Source organism: Ammospiza nelsoni, chromosome Z (assembly GCF_027579445.1).
Source record: "Ammospiza nelsoni isolate bAmmNel1 chromosome Z, bAmmNel1.pri, whole genome shotgun sequence".
NCBI classification, from domain to species: Eukaryota; Metazoa; Chordata; class Aves; order Passeriformes; family Passerellidae; genus Ammospiza; species Ammospiza nelsoni.
The window spans coordinates 11,706,308-11,727,811 of record NC_080669.1 but is presented as its reverse complement, the minus strand read 5'-3'; the positions used below and the strand labels follow the sequence as shown (position 1 = coordinate 11,727,811).

The following is a 21,504-nucleotide window of genomic DNA, read 5'->3' as shown; positions in this document are numbered from 1 at the left end:
GGAGTTTTACTGAAGCAGCCGTCACACCGGGAGCACTTCTGGTAGAGAGGGACCAGGAGACCCCGAAATGACTTACCTCCCGAGGCTCGACTGAAGGGGACTTACTGGAGTGGAACCGTAGTCGAATTTGGGTCTGGAGAGGAGTTGCTAACGCTTTTTTTTTTTTTTTTTTTTGCTTATTTTTTTATTTTTTATTCTTCTCTCTGATCACTCCCTTCTTCGTCCATCATTGGAAATGAACAAATTGCGTTTGCAATTCAGAAAGTAGAAATATTAAATATACCATCCCCTGGGAAGCACACATGTAGTAATGACAAAGGATTGCAAAAGAGAGAGTGGCTCCAGTTTCCCAGAGAGATCCCCTAAAATGGATTACTAAATGGGACACTACATCAGCTAGTTGTCCTCTAGCTGCCCAGATACATGCACCGAAAAGGTACAGTACCACCCCGTCCGTACCCCCTACCTTATGTTTTGGGATTGCTCGGAAGGGGAGGCTCACGGATCGCCCGGCCGGCTCGGAAGGGCCGAGGGTGGTGGTGTGTGGTTTGAGGCGGGCTGCTTCTGCCTTCTGTCTCGACATCGTTTGCAGCGCCTAGGGAGGAGGAGAGCCTCCCGCAAGTGTACACGCTGCGCTTGGTGTTGTCACTTTACCGGCATCTCGTGGCTTCATCTTTTTTTCCCTTTTTTATTTAACCCCCATATTTTTCTTTCCTTCCCCCCCCCGCCCCCAACCCCAATTGCCTAACATGTTATCCTCCCTCCCCTAACCCTTGGCGAGGCTTGCGGGCGCTGGGCTGGGGCTCCTCGGCTCCCATCCCCGAGCCCTTTCTGGCGGGGGTCGCGCCCGCCCGGGCACCGCGGGGAGCTGGGCACCGCGGGACGCCGCCGCCGGGGCCGCCGGGCATCGTGCGGGGCTGGGTGCCGGGGTCTTTGTTACAACAACTATGTGTGCGCTCCGTGCAGAGGCGTAACCCCGCCGTCTCTGCCGTTCCCGCGGTGTAGCTGGGTCGCGGCCGATGTGTTTCTTTATTGGTTTTTTCCGAGGCTGGCGCTGCTTTTTGGGGGAAGTGGCCGGGAATCGAGGCAACTTCTTCCGCGGAGCAGCCCTAGGCGCAGCCGCGGGCTTTGTTCGCGATCGTGGGCTGGGGCCGCGGGCTCACCTCCCCGCCCGCTCCCCACGGACAGTGGCCGCCCTCCCCTCCGCCCCGGCCCCGGTGAAGGTGGGCTGCCGGCCGCCCTCGCTCAGCCCCGCCAAGGGTGCCTCTGGGGTAGGGATGCTCCCCGCCCCTTTCTGCCGGGCGCCTCCAGCCTCCTTCCCCGTGGGCCGGCGGCACTGCCGAGCCGCTGCTCCTTGGCCGGCGAGCGCCGGGAGACGGGCTGGGCAAGGCCAGACCCCTCCGTGACCGCCCGGCGGGCGGGAAGCCGTGCGAGGCAGCGCAACTCTTCTCCCTCCGCCCAGCACTCGCCCTGTCGCTCCTTCAGCCCCTCTCCGGACTCGGGCTCCGGGCCAAATGGGAGAAACGGCGGAAAAGAGAAAGTTTTCTTAATGGCGAGTAACAGGGCTGGCCCTCCAGGAGGGGCTCAGGCTGGCGACGCGGCGCCCCGCAAACGCCGCACGCCGGGCGGACCGCTGGGGCCGGGCGGGGACCGGGAGCGGGGCTCCTTCGTGCTGTGGATGCTGAGGCTGGGAGGAACGCCGAGGAGGGGACAGCGTGATGCTGAGGTAAGGAAAGGATGCCGAGCATGGAACAGGATGGTGCTGAGCGGAAAGGATGCTGAGCCGGGAAGGGATTTCACTCTGCACGCACACACCCTGTCCCTTCTGTGCGCGGGCAGGGAAGGCTCCCGTGCCTCCGTCCTACGGGGCGCTGGCGACACGGCGGCGAGGCACGGGGGGCGGCGGCGGCGGGGCTCGGGCAGCCTCTGGGGCGGCCGAGGGTCAGCGCCGCCCCTCGCCCCGCCGCCACGGAGGGCGGTGGAAAGTTTGGGTCTCCATCACGCGTGAGGAAAGTACCTGCTCCTTGCGAGGGCCCTTCCTTCGTGCCTGACTGCCGGGCCGTCCAAGGGAGGCGTTCCCGGGGCTGGACCGGACGGCGTGCGCGCAGAGGGCTGGCGGGGAAAGCGGGGCTGAGGCTCAGCCCGGTCAGTTGCAGTGGAGATGCCCTTCTGCCTGTCGCCACCGCCTCTGTCCTGCCTGGCTCATCCCGGGGTGAGTCTCAAGGCAGTAACTGCTGGGTTTCCCTTAGGCAAACGGCTCTGTCTTTTTCTAGCCTTGGCCGCTTGTTCAGGAGATAATTTGTTCTCCTGTTCCTCTCCCGAGATAATTGCTGCTTTTGAAGTTTGTAAACATGCGCGTTTGTGCCAGTGTCTGTGCAGCACGGATGTTTAGCTGCTGCAGAAAATTATTTCACTGATGGAACAGCAGAAGATAAAGGCTTTAGTTAAGTCTGTGATAAACTGTAAAACATACTAATTCCTAGCGCTGCAAGCAAGGTGAATGCTTCATTTTCTAAAGGCGCACACAACAGCATGCAGGTGTTGTAAATAACTAAGTGCTAAAGGTCCACAACCATTTTCTGTCACAGGGCTGCACGAAGTTGATTATTATTTGACGTAGATTCTTCTAACTTGTTTTGTATTATCCAGCAACGATATCGTTACTAAGTTGACCTCAAAGATAGTAGCTAAAGGTGTGATTTTCCTCACTGTCTTTGCAACAATTATTTCATGCTTTTGGTGTGCATTCATTAAATTTAAGTGTCATCCAGTAAACCATTCTCATCCAAGTAATCTTTACTTGGTGATTAAATCCTTTGACATCAGGATGACAAAGTCCAGTGCAGTCAGGCTCTTTTGATTTAAAATTCAATTCTCAAAATTCATTGAGATTTTGTAGCTTTCTCTCATGGTAAGATTTATGCAGCTGTTATCATGCTCATACCATTTTTTTCAGGTTAGAAACACAAAGTGATCTTGCTGTTGTTAGCTTCTCTTTTTTTTTCTTTAATTTTTTTTTTTAAATGAGACTGTTCTAGTGTATTGTGAGGAAATTCAGATCTGCTCCAGCAAATCTGTTTCTTCATGGAATTGCTTTGAACATGGTTGAAAGCAAGTGCTACAGTAGGATCAGGGAGGTTTGTCTCTATTAAAGAAGTAGAGTTGCCAAGGTGTCTCACTGTCTAGGGCATCCTTTTATCTAATAGGAGCCTGGTTTTAATATGGTAGCTTCTTATAAGTTACAAGACAGAGAGAACTGACTCTCTCTAAAGCCAAATAATTTCATGTGCATAAAAAAGTTGATTTCCATTCTCCACCACTCTTCACTGGAGAAAATCTCTGTCATTCATAGAAGCTTTGCTCAGGAGCAGCATGCCCAGATGAGATTTGTGCCTAAATGCTAAAGAAAATTTTAAATAGTAAGTAATATTGTCATGTGTATTTGCAACATTTGCTTGTCATGCACTAGGCACCAAAGGCTTGAAGCACAGGTGAATGCTTTCAGAGACTACAAACAAGGCAGTCACAGATGTTCTGTGTGTTCTCAATTAGTCTACTTGAAAACTGTGTATTCTTGCTTAATGGCAAACCAGCCTTATCAACTGAACTCATACTACTTGAACCAAAAAATAATTGGGCACTGACATCTATGAGGAAGATGGCTAGTTAACATTTCTAGCGGCTTGAAGATGAAAGTGAGTATCAGACATAGTCCCTTTATGTTTGCAAATAGAAGATTGCAGTTACTGGTGTTTAAGACTGAAGAAGGAGGTGGATTGGGCTGAGAATGAAGAGTTGCCTTCATTAAATTTTTGAAAGGAATTAAAAAAAAAAAAAAAAGAGAGAAAAAGGGAAAGACAGAGATCAAACTAATGACCTGTGAAAAATCCAGACTAGAATTGTTTGCATTAGAAAGGAAGTAGGTGATTGTGAACTTGCTTGTGCATGTTTTGTGAAGGGAAGGGGAAATTTGTCATCTTGTTTTGAAGAGCCATACATAAATACACATGAAAGGAGCTCACATGGTTTACAGCAGGGGAGGCATAAAATGTTTTAGGATTAAATTGACCTGAGCTAATACATGTCTTGCATCCAGCTTCTTTGCAAGAACACATTGTTATACTACTGAAACAAATGTTTTGTGTATAGTACCTGATTCCCATATGCTGTAGCAGAATGCTGAAAACAAACAAGCCAGTAAATCCTGAAATTCTGGAAAACAACATTGAAATTATATTAGATGCAGCATATGCTAGAGAAGTTGAACTGTACTAAGAAGTTTTCACTATCACTATTTGATACAGATGCTGCAGTACTTGACCTGCTACTATTCATTTATTGATTAAGTAAATCTTTAGCCCTCACCTTTTGCAATCTCATTCACCCAAGTAAGCTTTCCTGACCCAGGAATGCCTTGCCTGCCGGAGTAATTTTCTAAGAGTAAATGCAGTTGCTGAAATATTACTTAAATGTTGACTTTTTTTTGTGTTTATCCGCAAGCTGAAAATACTGTCCTCTTCTGGGAATCAATACTTGTTAAGAACCTGAAGCTATCCTCTGAGTACATTTGGTCTGGACTGATCCTTAATGTTATAAGTCAGACCTAGATCTGTGTGTCATGGAGCAGGTCACATCCAACCAATTGTGACAAGCTTTGTTTGACAGGGCAACGGAAAAATAAGAGTTATAAGTAATGCTTTTTACTGGAGACCATTTAAGAATTTCATATTCATAAATTCTGTGTATCAGGATTATTCTTAGGTGGGCAAGACATTTTGACAGCAAGATAAAGTCAGTAGCACAGAGTCCAACTGCTGATCAACAGCATGCAGCAACCATGAACAGCATTCTAACACAGAAGTAATCAGCTGAGGGAGAGCCTGGACCTGAGCCTGACAGATCTCTATAGGAATATTTTCATTTTTGGCCTGTTGCAACAGTTCTCTGAGTAAGGAACAGCTTAAATGTGCATAGGGTCTGTGGGGGTAAAAGTAGACTACTCCAGTTCAAGCACAAACCTGGCAGAGCAGAGTCTGTATGCCTCTATTTTTTTTATGTGCTGTGTTACCCATGGCCATGGGAATAATTGAGTGTGTATGTTTCTGCAGTGTTAAGAGATCTCTAATTTTCTGTGGTGAGGGTTGCTTTGGGTTTTGGATCTTGATTGCAGCATGTCAATATGGCAGCACCATGCCCAAGGCATAGCTTTAGGTTTTAAAGGGAAGAGTGCCACCTACTGTGTTATAATTTTAGGTATTGCAGCTCCTGTGTGCCTTGTGGAGTTCCCAAGATTCTCATCTGCCTATTTTATTCTGGCCTCTGGAAGATGTGAAAGGATTCAAAATTAAATGTAGCATGGGAATGGAGGGAGAGGAAAAACAGAAAATAAGCAAAAAATTAGGGTGTTCTGGAAGTCTTAGGAGGGGCCCTTTGAAGGACAGGCTTACATAGAAACATTTGCAGGTTTTGGCATTTCTTATAAAGGCTGCTATTGCTGGAAACAGGGAAGGGGGTAAGAGAGATCTATGCTTCCCCCCCATAAAATAATAATGTTCTCAGCTTTCATGCACCGGATGAACATAAATGAGGCTACCAGGTTTATGACCTTTGAAATCTCAAGTTTAACTCTGGCTATAGTTTAATTTTAAAAAAGTAGAATTTACTTCAAAAGACAAAGCAAAAAAAACACCCCAACAACAACAACAAAAAACAGATTTCAGAAAAGGAAGAATACAAGAAAAACCCTGAAAGAATTCTCCCATAATTTGCTGAAAAATCTCATGAAGTCTTTCCTAGTATAGAACTGTTGTTATTTATCAGCCCAAAGGAGAGCCGTAATAATGCTTGATGTGAATTCAAAGTCATTTTTGTATGAAAGAAATTTTTCCCCAAGCCCCAGAGTGTTTCTTTAGTGGCTGAAATAGAGATGTAAAATAAAGCAGATAAATCAGCTATTAACAGAACTGCCAGTTGCTGTATCTCGAGAGTGAAGACATATGGTAAATTCACTACATTCAGTGATGACCTTTCCTTTAAAAATATTGTTAATAATAGGCACTTCTATGTAAAGTATTTATATAACATACTTGAAATTCATGTATCATGGACTACTCTGTGCCATTTTTGCTAGTGGCAGGTTTTTGGTTTGTTTTGGGGTTTTTTTTTAGCTACTGACAAAATTGCTACTGAGGAGCTTTCCACAGCAGTACACTTGTGCAATACGCCTGCAGTTCTGAAGTGAAAGAGTTTCCAGGGGCAGGTGCACAGCGTTGCTGCACCACTCTAACAGGACAGCATGGGCCCTGTCTTCAGGGTGGGAAGCCTTTGGCATCATCTCCCTCATCCTTCCCAGGTAGAGCCGTGCCTTCACTGCGGAATTACACCCTTTCCATGAAGCAGGCAAAAAAAGCCCCCATCCCTATGTTTTTGTGATTTCTGTAACCCATTGTCTTTAGTGAAAACTTAGAGCTTATAAAAGTGGTTAAAAAGCCCCAATAGTTTTGTTATGCCCTTTCATATCAGTCTGAGAATATCTAGTTGGATGAAGACTTTTCTACCAGTACTTTTACTGGTGATAATAGCAGAAGTTTCATTATGTGCTTAAAAAGAAAAGGTATTCCTAATGGTCATTGATTTTGTAATGACCCTGATAGACCCAGCGACCTTCTAGCAGTGAAAATGTGTGGACTATATAATAGCTATGGTTAGGCGTTCCTGTTCAGCACATACAAAAATTACTCTCCCATAGGAATTCCCAACACAATGGGAAAAACCGCATCCAACTATATTCTTTATCGCAGCAAACATTATCTCTACTTTCCTATCTATGTCTGCTCAGTTTCACTTAGATGTTCTATATATTGAGTGTTCTTCATATGGCTTTTATACTTGAATAGAAAATTTCATATGTTGCTTCCTTCACCATTGTTCATGAACATTTATCCATTACTTGCTTTTGAGGCAGCCATTCATTGAAATGTTAATGAGATTTTGAACAGTTTATAGTTCCATAGGGGTTTTTTGTTTGGTTTTTTTTTTTTTTTTGTGGGTTTTTCTCATTTTTCTGCAGAAAAAAAACCCTGTGATTTTGTTGATGCCTTTCAAAATCTACTTTTTATTGGTAGATTGAGACGGATTCTATGCTAATTCCTACTGCATTCCTGAATTATGGCCTAGCAAGGCACTGTCGCTGGGATCTTCATCTATTAATCATGGAGGCTGCTTTCTTATTCGGTTGCCATAGTTTCAGTGCCTCAGATAGTGTTGGGGTGCCTTGGGAAAGGCTTACGATGCATTCGGACCTGCAAGCCTTGCAGTTATTTTGGCAATAGGAGAGCTCGGATGGATCAAGAGAGCAGCATCCAACATTAGTCAGAGTTGGATTAAAGGCGGAAACTTCTGGATGTGTCTCTCTGGACCTTGTTATGTGAATGTCCAACTGATACTAGCTCCCAAGATTTGCTTTTTGTTTTGTCTTGCTGGTAAAGTCATGCACTTCAGAGAGTAATAGCTAGAACAAAAAAGGCTTTTCATTAGTTTTTCTGATAAATGAGTAAATTTGAGTTGAGTAAATTAAGGCATTTAGGATTCCCTAAGCAATCCAGGTAATTTCTTTTACGTTCCCTTTTAACCTAGCTACATACAGTATCATACCATGTTTGAGACTGAGTTAATGTTTGTTGCTACTTTAAATTTAACAAGACAATAAGAACCTTTTTGTTAGCTGCAGAGCAGCTTGCATTACCAAGTAGAAAAGAGGAAATTAACTTTTTTTCAGACGGAACTAAAGCTCTTTCAGTGCTGTGTTGGCATTGGTAGTATTTTTTCAATGATGTTTCAATATTTGTTCATAAACTTAGCATTAAAACATACATGCTTTCAGAAATATAGAGCTGTGAGATGTTAGAAACAGCTTTTTTGATGAGTGAGAAAAATGGTGAAGTAGGAAATATGTCCAACGGGAAAGTAGCTGAAAGACTGACTGTCTTCTGTTTACAACAACAAAAATACAGTCTTGACTAATCAAAGCAAAGTACAATATCAAAACTATGTATAGTTGAGATTAAAGAATTCCGTATAATTTGAATTAATCAGAAAAACAGCAACCTTTTTGCTTTCATATGGTTAGTTTGCACTAAAAGATTAGTTCTACATCCTCAGCTTGGGACTTTGCAATCAAGTCTTGTCAATTTTTCAAGTGAGATCAACAAGCAGATTGAGAACATGAGCCTGTTACATCCTCAGGAGCCCTATGAATTGAACTAATGAAGTCCAAAAATTTGATTTTAAATTTCATTTGCTGGTAGATGAACACAAAGTCTGTGTTTGGAATTTTATACTTTCACATAAAATGGAATCTTCTGGTTTATAATCTTCCTGCTCTGTGTTGAATACACATATTTTGTGTAAAATTAATCCCGGTCTTTTTCCTGATAAACTCAGAATGCGCATGTGTCTATTAGACTGACAGAATGTTCTGCCTCCCTCATTTTTTATTTCCCTTTGAAAGGGAGGTAGCAATTGTAACAGTGAGGAAATATCTTGGGTCAAAACTGTAGATGTACAAATTCTGTTGTGCTTTTTTTCCTCAGACTTTATTGTATTCCATTTAGTTTGAGGTTGGGTATAGGATCCCCTGAACAGAGATTTAATTAAGCAGTTCTGTAAGGAACATTTGTACCTTCTTTAACAAGGGTGGTTGGTTTTTCTTTCTTCCTTGCTGTTTATTTTTTGCCTTCAAGAAACAGAGAAGTGAGTGATAAGTCAATACTCAGTATAAAGAGCCTGTCTGTTGGAGGGTAAAAATGCATTTCTACTCAGCACCTATCAACAAGCCCTTACACCATTTAGACTTCAGTACAAAACTATAGAATTATTTAGGTTGGAAAGGTCTTTGAAGATCATGGAGTCCAACCCTTAATCTAACACTGCTGAGTCCACTACTAAACCATGTACCTAAAGCCTACATCTACACATCTTTTATACACCTCTGTATATCTTTTAATACCTGAGCTCGTGACTCAGACACTTCACTGGGAGTATTTTCCTTTCAGTTTGCTTATGGTTGATAATAAATATTCTTCTGCATCCCCAAAAAGATGAAGTTTAGCATCAAATATACTAATCTTATCAAGAAAAGAAAACAATAATTCCTAGGAAAGTAATTGTTGTAGTTTTGTCTTTTAAGCCATGTCACGGCATTTGCTTTGCAAATCTCACATTTGCTCAACAGCATCTTGCCACCTGAATGTTCCTGGGAGGCTGGTGCTTGTCTTGGGCCGAGTGCTCATGAGCAAGCAGAGGAGAGGGGAACTGTCCCTGTTGAGCCTCAGAGCTGGAGAGGGCAGCTGGAGCTCCGGGTTTGTGTGGGAATTCTGCCTCCATACACCACAGCAAGGAAAAGGAAGGGATGGCACGCCTTTCCCGACAGATGCTCCACACGTGGGGCACAGCCTGGTGTCGCTGCCTGCGGGCAAGAGTCCCACAGGATTATCTTCCTTGAGTGGTACTTCACACCGTGAACATGGCAAAATGCGGCCTCGTATTTGAGTCAAAAATGCCGTTTTTATTATATAGAGAGGATTAGAGGCTGTTCAACTGTTATCTTGAACTTTGGGTCATAGTCTTTATATCACTGGCTTTTCATCAGAGCTCCCTAATGAAAGAGGGGCATCGTGCATTAAAATCAACTTTTGAATTTAATTTTCTGTATGAACAGAACTTGGTACTATGTGTATAAACTTCTAATGGCATTCAACCCCTTCCACTTCTGAATAATTTTTACTCATTAATTACCAATGCACGGCTTTTGCAATTACAACTTACTGATCCAAACCATATTAAATCGGAAATGATCGCAGTTGAATTGATTTTTTAAAATTTCCTGTACTCTGTTATATGAGGATGATTACGTAACATATCTTGTAAGAACTGTGTCCCTGCAGTAGAACTTCGTTTTCTAGAAATACATTGTTTAGAATTTTTGTTTTGGGGTTTGGTTTGGTTGGATTTTTTTGTTTGTTTTTGGGAAGAAATTCAAGTGGAGAGTTATATGAGGTTTTTTGGAGAAGTAAGAAGACAAACTTTAAAGTAGTGGTGCTTTAGGATGCCTTCTTTTTTTTTTTTTTTCATCCAGTGAAATTATTCTTTATTTGGAATAGGAATCTGTTTTTCTTTAAAAACAAATTAAGAACTAAATCCTTAAAGATCTGCTCTGGGAAAAGGAAAGATTTTTGCATGAGCTACTACAGTTTTTCATTATTATCTGCAAGGTGTTTCCTTTTAATTCTGTTGTAGGGAAGTTCATCATGTTCAGAAACTGATTAATTATATCACGAGATGCGTATATTTCAGGGTGGTGTCGTCTTTTTTGCTTTATCCTGTTCTGTGCGTAAGACCTAGACATGCTGCCAGAACACTTCCTTTCCCAAGATAAAAAAAAAAAAAAAGAGATCCTGTTCTCGTTCAACAACACATATAGTCCAAAAGGCAAATTTAGCCAACATTGAGCTAATGGCCTGAAGGTGTGGGATGAAAGCTGGTGACTGGATGATTGTGAGAAAAATGCAGTTTTGATTTCTCAAAACATTATTAAGAGTACTACTTACATGTATTAAAGTGACTATCAGAAAAAAACTTTGAAAATATAAGGCAACTTGTGCATTGGAGGAAGTTCTCTGACACATTAATTTTATTTTCTTTTCAAAGTGCCTTTTACCATTGTAACTGTTCGTTTTTGTTTGTGTTCACCTTTGTCATAATCTCTCTTGTGTAGCTGAAATCCTGACGATAGCATCATTTGCCAAAAAAATAAAAGAAAAACCAAAAAATCCCCACAAAAAAAACCCTAAAGAAATAACACACAACTCAAGTGTTGTTTATGTGAGAGAGGCAATTCAGCCAGGTCCTTCCAGATAACATGTTGATATGATTAAATGCTGTTGATGTTCTGCAAAGGGATGGAAAATGTAGACTATATCATGCCTGCTGATGTCTGAAGTGGTCTGTAAGAACACTATCATTGAATTACTTTCAATAGCAAATCAATCCATTATACTTTTAAATTTTTTTTCTATAAATGGTCAGTAATCTTTTTTAGATGGAAGCAGATAAAAGAATTCATTGTTGTCACAGCCAAAGAACTTAAGGAACTTTTCAAAACCTAAAACATCTACACAGATGTTTAAACTACCTCATTTTTAGAAGGACAACTCCTCACCTCCTCCTTTGTGCCAGGCTCCGAATATCCAACTATCTACTCAAACGAGTGCCCCTAGTTTAGATGGACATGTCATCAGAATCAATTGCATTGCTTGTGTGTATAAATGAAGAAGAGCTGGGTGGAGACAAGAAAATACAGGTTAACAGGATCTAACTTTTGCTCTGTTGGCATCAAACAGAAAATTGAGGGCACAATTTTGCTTCAGATTGCATCTCCATGCTTATTTTATTAGGCATGGAGTTTGTCCAGAAGAGCTAACCTCTGACTTGTTGGTATTGGTGGCATAAATCTTTCTGACTTCATTAGGAGTCATTAATTGCTGATTTTTTTTAAGAACTTAAGTCACAAGCTCAAAATACAAATAACAATAAAAAAATATCAAAACAATCAAGAAGGCATGGGACTGCAATGGATCTCTAATTGAATTAGCATTTTAGCTTCAAAGATTCAAGTACTGGAAATTTTTCATCAGCAAAGCAGAGAATGTGTTAGTAGGGGGGCTGGTGTGCTACTTTGCTGCTGCACCGCCTGCTTCCAGATAGTCGTCGTATGACAGCCTGCTCTAACAACTACCCACATTTAAATAGCAGGGTTGTGTAAGAACGAACACAACACATTTACCGAAATACATTTATGGTGGGGAGAGCCTTAAATATTCCAGCGGGTGGAATACACTGAGAGAGAATCTGCCGCACTTTCATTAGACTGCGCGTCAAATCTTGGAAAGAAGGCGCAGCAACTTTTCTTCCCGTTACAGAGCGGCCCTGTAAATTGCTACAGGTTTCAAGGGAATAGGAGCATTCCCTTTTTGACACAGTTTTTTAACGCAGGGGTACGGCTGTAGCTGATGGTGTGATGGCTGGAGGAGCCGGCGGAGCGCTCGGTCACACACGTTGTGACGCTGGGTGTGAGAGGCGCTGATTCCCCAAGTTCGCCGGGAGCCTGCTCGGCGCTGTCTGCGGGCGCTTTCCTCCGCATGCCGCCTGCCCTCTTGTGTCCGAACAGCTCCGTGCAGGCTCCGCGGGCGGCCGGGGACACCGGGAGGGAACGAGCGGCGGAGAAAAGCCGGGAGGGAGCGGCGGAACAGGCTGGGGGAGCGGCGATGGACGCGGGCCGCGCTCTGCAAGGCGCTCCCTTTGCTCTGCCCCTGTGTGTGTGTGTGTGTGTGCGCAGTGCTGCTGCTTCCTCTGCAGCGTGAAAAGCAGAATCGCCTTCTGCTTTCCTTCTGTATACAGAGGCAGGAACGCCAGAAAGTGGGTTAGCCAAACTGATGTGCAAAGAAGCTCTAGGAGTGAATCTGAAGCCTCTGATGGGAGAGGCTGTAATGCATATGATTAAAGTGAAACATGCTGCCTACACAGAGAATCGCTAACAAGATTCTTTCACAGCTTTCATGTCTCAGCCCCGCTTTTACAGAAAATAAATTCATGTTTGTTTCAGTGGGTGTGCCGTTTTGCTCAGCCCTACAGGATAGATAAGACGCTCTAATAAATGCAACCAATTGAACACAAAATAATACACTTTGCACTGAGTAGAACAAGGGCTGTGCTTATAAGCAAAACAGTACCCCAGATTAACATTTGCTTGGTTTATCTCAAGTGTCTTTTCTCTTAGTGCTTTATTGTTCAGTACTCATAGGGAAGGGAGGCTAAAAGCACAGATTAAGTTAAGGCAAATTAGTTTGGGGCAAGGAGGAGAGGAGAGGAGAGGAGAGGAGAGGAGAGGAGAGGAGAGGAGAGGAGAGGAGAGGAGAGGAGAGGACTCGAGAGATTTCATGTCATTTAAACATATTTTTTTGTTCCTCTTGAAACAGAAGCATAGATATTGCTGCAAGCCGTTTAGTAGTTTCTGGCAGTAATTCTACCATATCCTCTTGTTCATATGAAGTATATTTTCTGTAGCTTGAAAGAGTATTTAAATACTCTCTCATGTTTAAAGAGCTTCCAGAATTATCTGAAGTCTTTGCAAGATGCAGAAAAATAGGCTTGCAGCAGCTGCATGTTGTTACAGTATTTAGAAAAAAAAATAAAGAAGCCGTAATTCAAGTAATTATTTTAAAAGCAGTTCTAAAACCAGCTAAAAATGGGCTGGATCCATAAAACAAGGGTACCTTTAACTTTCAATTGTCCAATTAATTTTTTAATTATTATTATTTTCTTGAGAAATATTGTGCATTTATAGTAGAAATTTTACCTCATGTCAGTCTCATGTGAACTCAGGGGTATTTCAAATAATTTCATTTGTGTCTTCCTTGATACATAACATCTTTAAGTCTTCATTTTCTTAACAATAGTCATTATGGATCCAGGGAGGATAAAAATGTGGATTTTGAAAGGTTTTTTATGCAGACATCCAAGAGTTACTTATGCATTAAGGACTCAAGCCCAGGTGTTCAAGTCTTAACAAAAAAAGAGGTTAGCATGTTCTGGGGTTTTGTTTGTTTATTTGTTTGGTTGTTTTTTACTTCAAAGCAAAATACACATGGAAAAGGTTTTGTGTTTGGACTAATTGGGCCCCCAGGCCTGCTGATCTCTTCAGGTCCCCACTGGCTGAGAAATCAGCAGAAGGACACAGCTGGCTGATCAAGATGCCACATACATTAATGGTCACATACATTGATTTTAGGCCTCTTCTGGCTCTAAACCTCTGTGTGTTGTGCCCCTCCCCAAATCCATTTTGCCAGGGCACCGTGGATTTGTATCTGGGGAAGACCTTTCGGAAACATGGTGTGTTTGTACTTGCACCCTGCAATTGCTCTATGGACAGCTGCTTGCTTCTGACCTGAGTTCACAACTTTGTCCACTGCTCAACTCACACCTCAAGTCCTAGATTTGCACACCTGCAGGTGCTGGCTGGAGAGGACAGCTCCTGTCAAGCAGCTGGCATTGTGTGTAGAAGGAAGGCAATGTGTTCACAAAGAAAGCTCTTAGTTCTTCAGCCTCATCTGATCAGGTCTCACTTTTAAAAAAAATAGCTAGTTTTTCATGTTTCAATATGTCATGACTAAAATGTCTGGAGACATTTTACAGATACAGCTCAAATGTATACACAAACAAAACAGATATGCCAAATGAATCATAAAATACTCTAGCTTTTCCTTCCTGAGTATATCAAGAAGATGTTGTATGGGAAATCCATTGGTGATACATGGAAATTTATCTGCAACTTAGATATTTCCTGATATCTTTACTCACACTTGTTTCCTGATGATAAACCAAACTTTGCATTTGTGTATTTAGATGTCTACTTTGTGCAGGCTCATAACTTCAGGTCTGAAGAAGGCAAGTCCACAAACCACAAACTCAAGCCATCTGCCCCAAGGCCATCTAAATATTCACTGAATAGCCTGGAAAGTAGGGAGGTTGGAGAGTGTGTTGGATTCTGGGGACAGCAAACACAACTGATGAGGAATGTGTTGTAGCCCCAGTCACCCTTCTGAGTGTGGTGCATCAGCAGCCCTGGCTCTGTGGGCAGCACGCTGCCAGCTCCAGCTCAGGTCTCGCTCATTCCGGCTAGGAAAAGTGCTTCCTGCAGCAATGTGGTGAAACCAGCTGGAATGAAACACAAGTGCCACTGAGTGGCAAGGTGGCTCATACTAACTAGTTAGACTGATTCTCTTTTAAGAAATAAGTGGGATGGTTAGTGAAATTTTATAATACACTCATGATGGAAACTGTGATCTCCCAAGCGTATACAGAGTATTTCCAATCAACATCAACAGGTGAAACTGAGTGAAACAGAGTCAATGTCTTTGGGCACGTTGTAGACATAAAAAACACTAGGACATCTTAGAGTCACTCGCATCATTCTGCTTAAAACTCCATTTCAACTTTATCTTATACTGTGAGATACAAAAAGATGAAATTTATTTCTGGAACCTACCGGTCTAAATGGAAAACTAAGGACAAAACATCTCCCTTAACTGCAGGAAAAATTCTCACTTTTTATCAGTTCAAATGAAGCCCTTTCCTAGAACTGAATGCATTATGCCTAATGCATATTCTCAGCCTTAACTCAGCAGGCAAAAGATGACAAGCTGTGTTGTCCTGCTTAAGGATATATCGGAGGAGAATAAGTAATAGAGAATTTATCTACTTCAATATTTGTGGTGTCTTTGAAGTGCTAATAATATTTGTAAAAGTTTATATGTCAGGTTAACGCCTGCTCTGTGAGCTTGCAAGAGATTGTAAGCAATGAATAATTTGCAGATTTATTTTTTTTTTCTCCATATTAAAACCACTAAGAGGGTCCCAGTTGAGGTGTGACTTTAACTTGATCACTTTTTTTTTTTACTGAATATTCAGTCAAAGCATTTTAATAATGAGAAAGTTGTTTCTGACAGATGCTTCCAGTGAATTAAATTGAAGTTAAATTTATGGAGTCATATCAGTGCTTTTGTTACGTGTAACCTCTCAAAAACATTATCTTTGAAAAAATTACATAAAGACTAAGTCAACAAGAAAACCAAAAACCTTGAAACTATGAGTGGACGCAGCTGTGCTACCATACTACTCTTGCTAGCTCCCAGCTTCCCCCATGAGTGATGGGACAAACACAAATGTCTGAGTAATTTTTAAGGAAAAAATGGTTATAGGAGGCAAGGAAAGTAGCTGTAATGTCAAAGGTGAGAAGCGGAAGATTTCTCAAAGGAGATTCTAAGGGAATAGGTGTAGGTATATGGTTAGACTGGTGCAGAGGGGCAGCTGAAGTGCCAGAGGAGAGGAGGGCAGGGTGAAAATGCTCTCTGCCTTACAAAACAGCAGTATGCTGTGGGATGACTCCTTTCTGATGAGCTGTCATCATCTAAAGTGTATAGGAAGCTTGGAGTGAAAAAAACAGATGGCATACGGGAGATGAAGTGGAATCATTTGTCTCTCTGCCTGATTTCTCTACCCCTCACATCGAATTTGGTAGGTGGGGGAGAAAAAATGTCCGGATGTGATTCTTCTCCATGCCCACTTGTTTCTCCTTGCTCTCAGAAATCTCACGAGACTCCCAACTTCTCTCACAAACTATTGGTAAAGAAGGTTTCCATCACTGCCAACGATTTTGAGAGATTGGCTTGGAGAAGTGTTGTTTTCTGTGGGGAAAAGAGGTTGACACAGAGCAATGCAGAGGTAGACATTAAAAACAAGGACAGTAAGCAATTTAGTTCTACTAAGACTTGGGCAAAGAGGTGGAAGGAGGCTTCAGAATTTGTGTGTTTCAAGGGAAGTTGCTAATGGGCTGTGTGATCTTCTTGCCAGGCCTGTGGTGAGCTGACATGTTTCAGCCATGAGGAAAGGGCATTGGCATCACCCGTTGCAGCTGGCTGGTCAGCTGCCTGGAACAAGTTCATGGCTTTTGGCCAGTTTCCACTGAACTAGTAAAGCTGCCTTTAAAAAAATCTCTGCACCTGGCACTTTTCAGGAAAATAGTTGGTAGACTTATTGGAGAAGAAGGCTGGTGAACACAGGCATTAAAAGCCCTAAAAGTTGGATTTTGTTATGTTGTACCTTTTTAAAAAAATAGCAGCATGTGTTTTTTAAAAGAGAGGATTTGTGGATGGGGAAGGGAAGAGGAGAAGCTGGTGACTCTGGAAGCAGGCAGCCTCCAGGTCTCTGCTGGATCCAAAATTCTTGCCAAGATGAGCAGGGCTTGTCTTTGTACAGACAGCCAGCATAGGCCTGATCTTTGGGAGGAGTAATGTGGATGCAAGGACCATCCCTTAAAGAAGTGACTGTGACACTGTGGCTGTAACTGCAGATGTGCCAGGAGCCATGTGAAGTTCAAAGCCCCTTTTCCTGGATGCCTACAGAGGGGAAACCTGCTGAGCAGGCCACTCCAGAGCGCGCCAGGAGTGTGTTACACTGGCTGGGTAGTACCAGGAGGCAGGGCAGGATGTGTAGTGACTCTGCCTGTGTCGTGACGAACGTGAGCAATCTGGTGTTTGTCACAGGTCTTAAAACTAAAACTGAGCGTAAATAAAGAACCCTACCGCAAGTGAGCAGGGTTTTTATAGTGGTTTCCAGGAATGAAATCAAACATAAATGCAAGGGAAATATTCTCTGCCATATTCAAAGTTTGTGTACAGAACGTTTCAAATAAATGCTCTGTAAAAATGATTTAATTCTGCTGTGATTATGAACTTGCACAAACATGCTGTTTCACATTACTCTCTTAAATAAATTTGATTAGTAACAGCTGTGACTACATAAGTACCCCAAATTTTATTTTCTCAATAGAAAAGGGTTGAAGAAATCCTCAAATTATTGTAAATTAAGATTTTCTTGGTATTTTAAGCTAAGATATCTTCAACAACAACCCACCAATAATAATGTGAACATGCTCCTTGGAGAGGCTACAATTAACTGCCTTTAGTTCAGACAAATAGTCTTTTCAGTTCCTGGAGCAGTCTGTGAGTATTAGCTACTTTGTGCTGAGCAAGTACTAAATTCTAACCAAGTAATAAATGGTGCTGCTCAGTGACAGGCTGTTTGACCCAGAAGCAGGCTGCTGAGGCTGCGTTGTGAGCTCTTCCCTTTCACCATGCAGACTAGGTGCAGACAGTCATCCCCTCCTACACACACGGGTATTGCATATGTTTTCTGATGGTAATGTTTGTTTACCACTCGTGACTGTGCTGGTTTAGGCGCCGTGCGGGGCTCTGTGGGACAAGGCAGCGTCCGCACACTGCAGACAAGGGCTGTCCTTCCCACCCATTCCCCCTGCACGCAGAAAATGTTCCCAGCTGGTGGAGCAGGGATGTGCTCTGCCACCCGTGCTCTGTGCCCCCCAAAGATGCCAAATCTCACTTCCCATCACGGTGTGCTGCAGAGCTACACCTGCATTAGAGGACAGGCATCCCTGTACCCAGCGCTGCCATGTGCTGCTGCCAGCACTGGCTGGCTTTCTGCATGTGTGACTGCAACCTACTTCTCTGCAGTCCTTGATGTCAGCAAGGGCTGCAGGCAAACTCTCCTGTACAGCTCTTCTGCTAATGAGCTGGTCTGCTAATTAAATAGAAAGGCGTATTTGGCAGTGTCTTTGATATTTATTCTCAGTATGGCCCTTTTGACTTGTTTAGGATTTCACGGTGGTCTTGAGGGAAAAGATGTGGTAAGCAATTGCTGAGTTTGTATTATGTTTTATCAACATTGAAATACAGTTTGTGAAATACTGTTTTGTTCCTTCTAAGCCAGATAATGCAATATCATTTTAAAAAAATTTAAGAAGGGGGGGAAAAAAGTAAAAATAAAGCTTAACCCAGACCACACTTAGAATTCAGAAGAATTTTTTAAAAAGTCATGTGGGAAGGGCCTTTTTTAATGTTTTTGTGTATGCCATATGTGCTCAGCGATGTCCGTGATTAATGACAGTCAGAAGTTAAATAGCATTTATTACACACTTTTGACCACCTTACACGTACTTGCTAATTCTTCTTCTAGATTACTTCAGCCTTTTTGAACAGCTTTAGGCAGATGGCATTTTCTTACAAGGAGAAAAAGAATCAAACAAACAAACAAACAGCCCAATGTGGGATAGGAAGGTTGAGGTTTTACAAATGAAAACTCAGCAAATGAAGAGTGTACCATCCGGATGTACATTTGCCAAGGGTAAAACACATTTTTTTTGCTGAGGCAGGAAATAGGTTTAAAGCTGAGATCCTCTGATCTGGTAGGGTGAGAGGCAGATGGCTGGACCCCCAGGTGATTTGTATCTGCTCACTCACTGCTCCCTACCAAGCATCAGTGCTCTGCAGTATGCAGCGACAGAGATTTCCATTCCTCCAAGGAGAAACGTGCTGTTTGCCTCCTAGCCATGTGACTTACAGAAGTACCAAAGGTGTAGCGTTAATGTGCCTAAAAGAACCCCCAGACTGGGTCATTTTGAGGCTTAGAATTTTTAATTAGTTACAGATTTTTCCTTTTTTCCCCTCTTTACCTACCTTTGTAAACAGAGGCAAGGTAGCTAAAGCAGTAAATTTGTATGTTCACAAATATGTAGAAAATGGCACAAAGCCGTAAGACATTTTAAATTTGTGAAATGCTAGAAGTATTCAGTAATGCTTCTGTTCTTGTCTCTTTTCTGGAGGCCTGTTCTTGGTTGTTGCCAAAGATGGGATAGCAGGGGAGGTGAACTGGTCATAATGGCCAGAGCCCCCATTCCAGTGTTCTGATGTTATACAGAGAGTTGGACGGGTGCGTTTGTCTGCCGTTCAGCTAAAGATTTGCTGGTGGAGTTCTGTATGCAGACTGAATGAAAAAAATACAATGTTACTACTCTGGCTCTTTGCTGGAAACAAGCAACAAAATAATAAAGGGAAATTTGAGGTTGCCATCAGCCAATGTGGTAAGACAGTAATTTCCATGGACATTCCATACAGCCTTATGACTCTGACTTCCCACAGTTAACTTCATGATGCTAATTTCAAGACTTAGAATTAAAGGACTGCTGATTAGCAGTGTCCAATAACACCCGAGAGAGTAGATCCATTTGTAACCTTTTGTCAGTCCTGGTAAGTGCTACGGAGTGTGTGGCATCGTCCGGCTCGATGGTGCATTTCCAGAGATCAAATGGAAGCAGGTGCTGCTTACCTTTGTGTCTTCCCTGTGAGAAAGTTTCAAATTCGGAAATTGGCATTAGGAATAAATTGCATTGAGATTATGAAAATCTGAAGACATTTGAATTTGTAAAAGGTGTTGAAGGGTATGTATATGTTCCATAAGATGAGCTTTCTGCTTGGTAACTCATTAATATTCGGCGTGCATTAGGACTGATCTAGACTTTGTAAAGTAAAATGGCAATGTGGCTAAATAATTTTTCTTTGTACAACTATGCAGAAGAGGAGTTAATTATCTGAGACCTATTTTCAACCTGTACATAGGAAAACTGGAAGCACAGGGAAGGCACTGTGCCTACAGTTATTTTCGTTCTGATCCATTCAGTGACCATGGTTTGTTGCTGACCACTAAAAATACAGTCCAGTTTTTTCAAAACACAAAAAAATATTTTTCTACATAGAATGTGAACACAATTAATTACTTGTTCTATATTCTTAATGGAAATACTAGGGAGCTGTACGCTTTATTATTTTGCTTAATCGTAAAGGTTAATGCTGAAGGGAATGTCTTCCTGGGACGTATTTGATAATTTTTCCTCTCTTACAAATAAAGAGTTTTATTTTCTCCAGGGCTTTGCTCTTATGGTTTAGCTTCATTTGCATTTGTGGAGGCTTGAGGGAGGTGTCATGACTCTCAGAACTGCTGAATATTCAAGGAGTCCTGATGGCACTGTAAGGTGTAGGATACTTTTGAAGGGCAGGGCAGGGTGCGGGCAGAGCTGTACTTTTTGCTCTCGAGAATAGGCAGCAAAAGTCTTTTCTTTAAACGGATTCTGCAGCTTCCGTGTGGATACAGAATCCCCATGAAGCGCTGTCACCAGGTGGATTCAGCCCATCCCGATCGGCTCCACCCTCGCTGGGCTCTGCTGGGTTGCACTGGCTGCGCCCCAGGCCAGAACAAGCTCACTTCTCTCTGCAAGAAGTGGTGCTTGGAAGCCTTGTTTCTATCAGTGGTTTGAATTCCTTGACCTGGGTCTCTGATGAGTGGTGATAAAATAAAATATGTCACAAAGTCTTTCCTAACATTCATAGGAGTGTTGTTTTTCTGGAAATGTGAAGAGACATGGTGCTACCAAGCTTTCCTGAGCAGATATTCAGATGATGAAATAGATGAGCTTGCAACATGTTTCTGAGGGACCAAAGAGTTCTCTTATTCCTGAAAAATTCATTTAATATCTTGGTTTCGGAAGCCAGAGCATCGAAGAAAATACCCAATGTTATATAGCCTTGTAATAAAAAATTACGGGGTTTAGCAACACTGGCACACAGGAAAATTTTTCTTTAAAGATAAAAATACACATTGCATTAGCCGGCAAGTAATCTAGTGATTCTTAGGTTATCTTCAAAAAACTGTATGTCTTTGTCAACTGCCTCTTACAACAAAAGCTGCCTTGGTGAATAAAGAAACAAAGACTTTATAAACTTTGATGTTATTGTTCACTCATCATCAGGTATGTCAGGGTAAAAAAGGAAGACAGTCCCTCTGAGCAGACAGTGTGTGAAAATAATAGTGTGCCTTCAGACTCCATGACTGGATTTTTGCAAGCAGCTTTATCCATATACTCAGAGACTGGAAAACAAGGTCAGTGTAGAGTCCATCCTATAGCTAGTTATTAAAGCAGGCTGTTGAAAAATGCAAGTAGATATCTGCATCTGCTTTCCATATTTAAATGAAAAATAA

At 42.3% G+C, this 21,504-nt stretch overlaps 1 protein-coding gene across 5 annotated transcripts in view; it reads left to right on the top strand.

Moving 5' to 3' along the window:
• Positions 1 to 210: 210 nt before the first annotated feature.
• SEMA6A (semaphorin 6A) overlaps positions 211 to 21,504 on the top strand; it is a 129,916-nt gene continuing 108,622 nt past the window's right edge. For all 5 annotated transcript variants that reach the window (XM_059492076.1, XM_059492075.1, XM_059492074.1 and 2 more), the window contains exon 1: positions 211 to 436. The gene's annotated coding sequence lies outside the window, so the exon portion shown is untranslated. The remainder of the gene's footprint in view (positions 437 to 21,504) is intronic.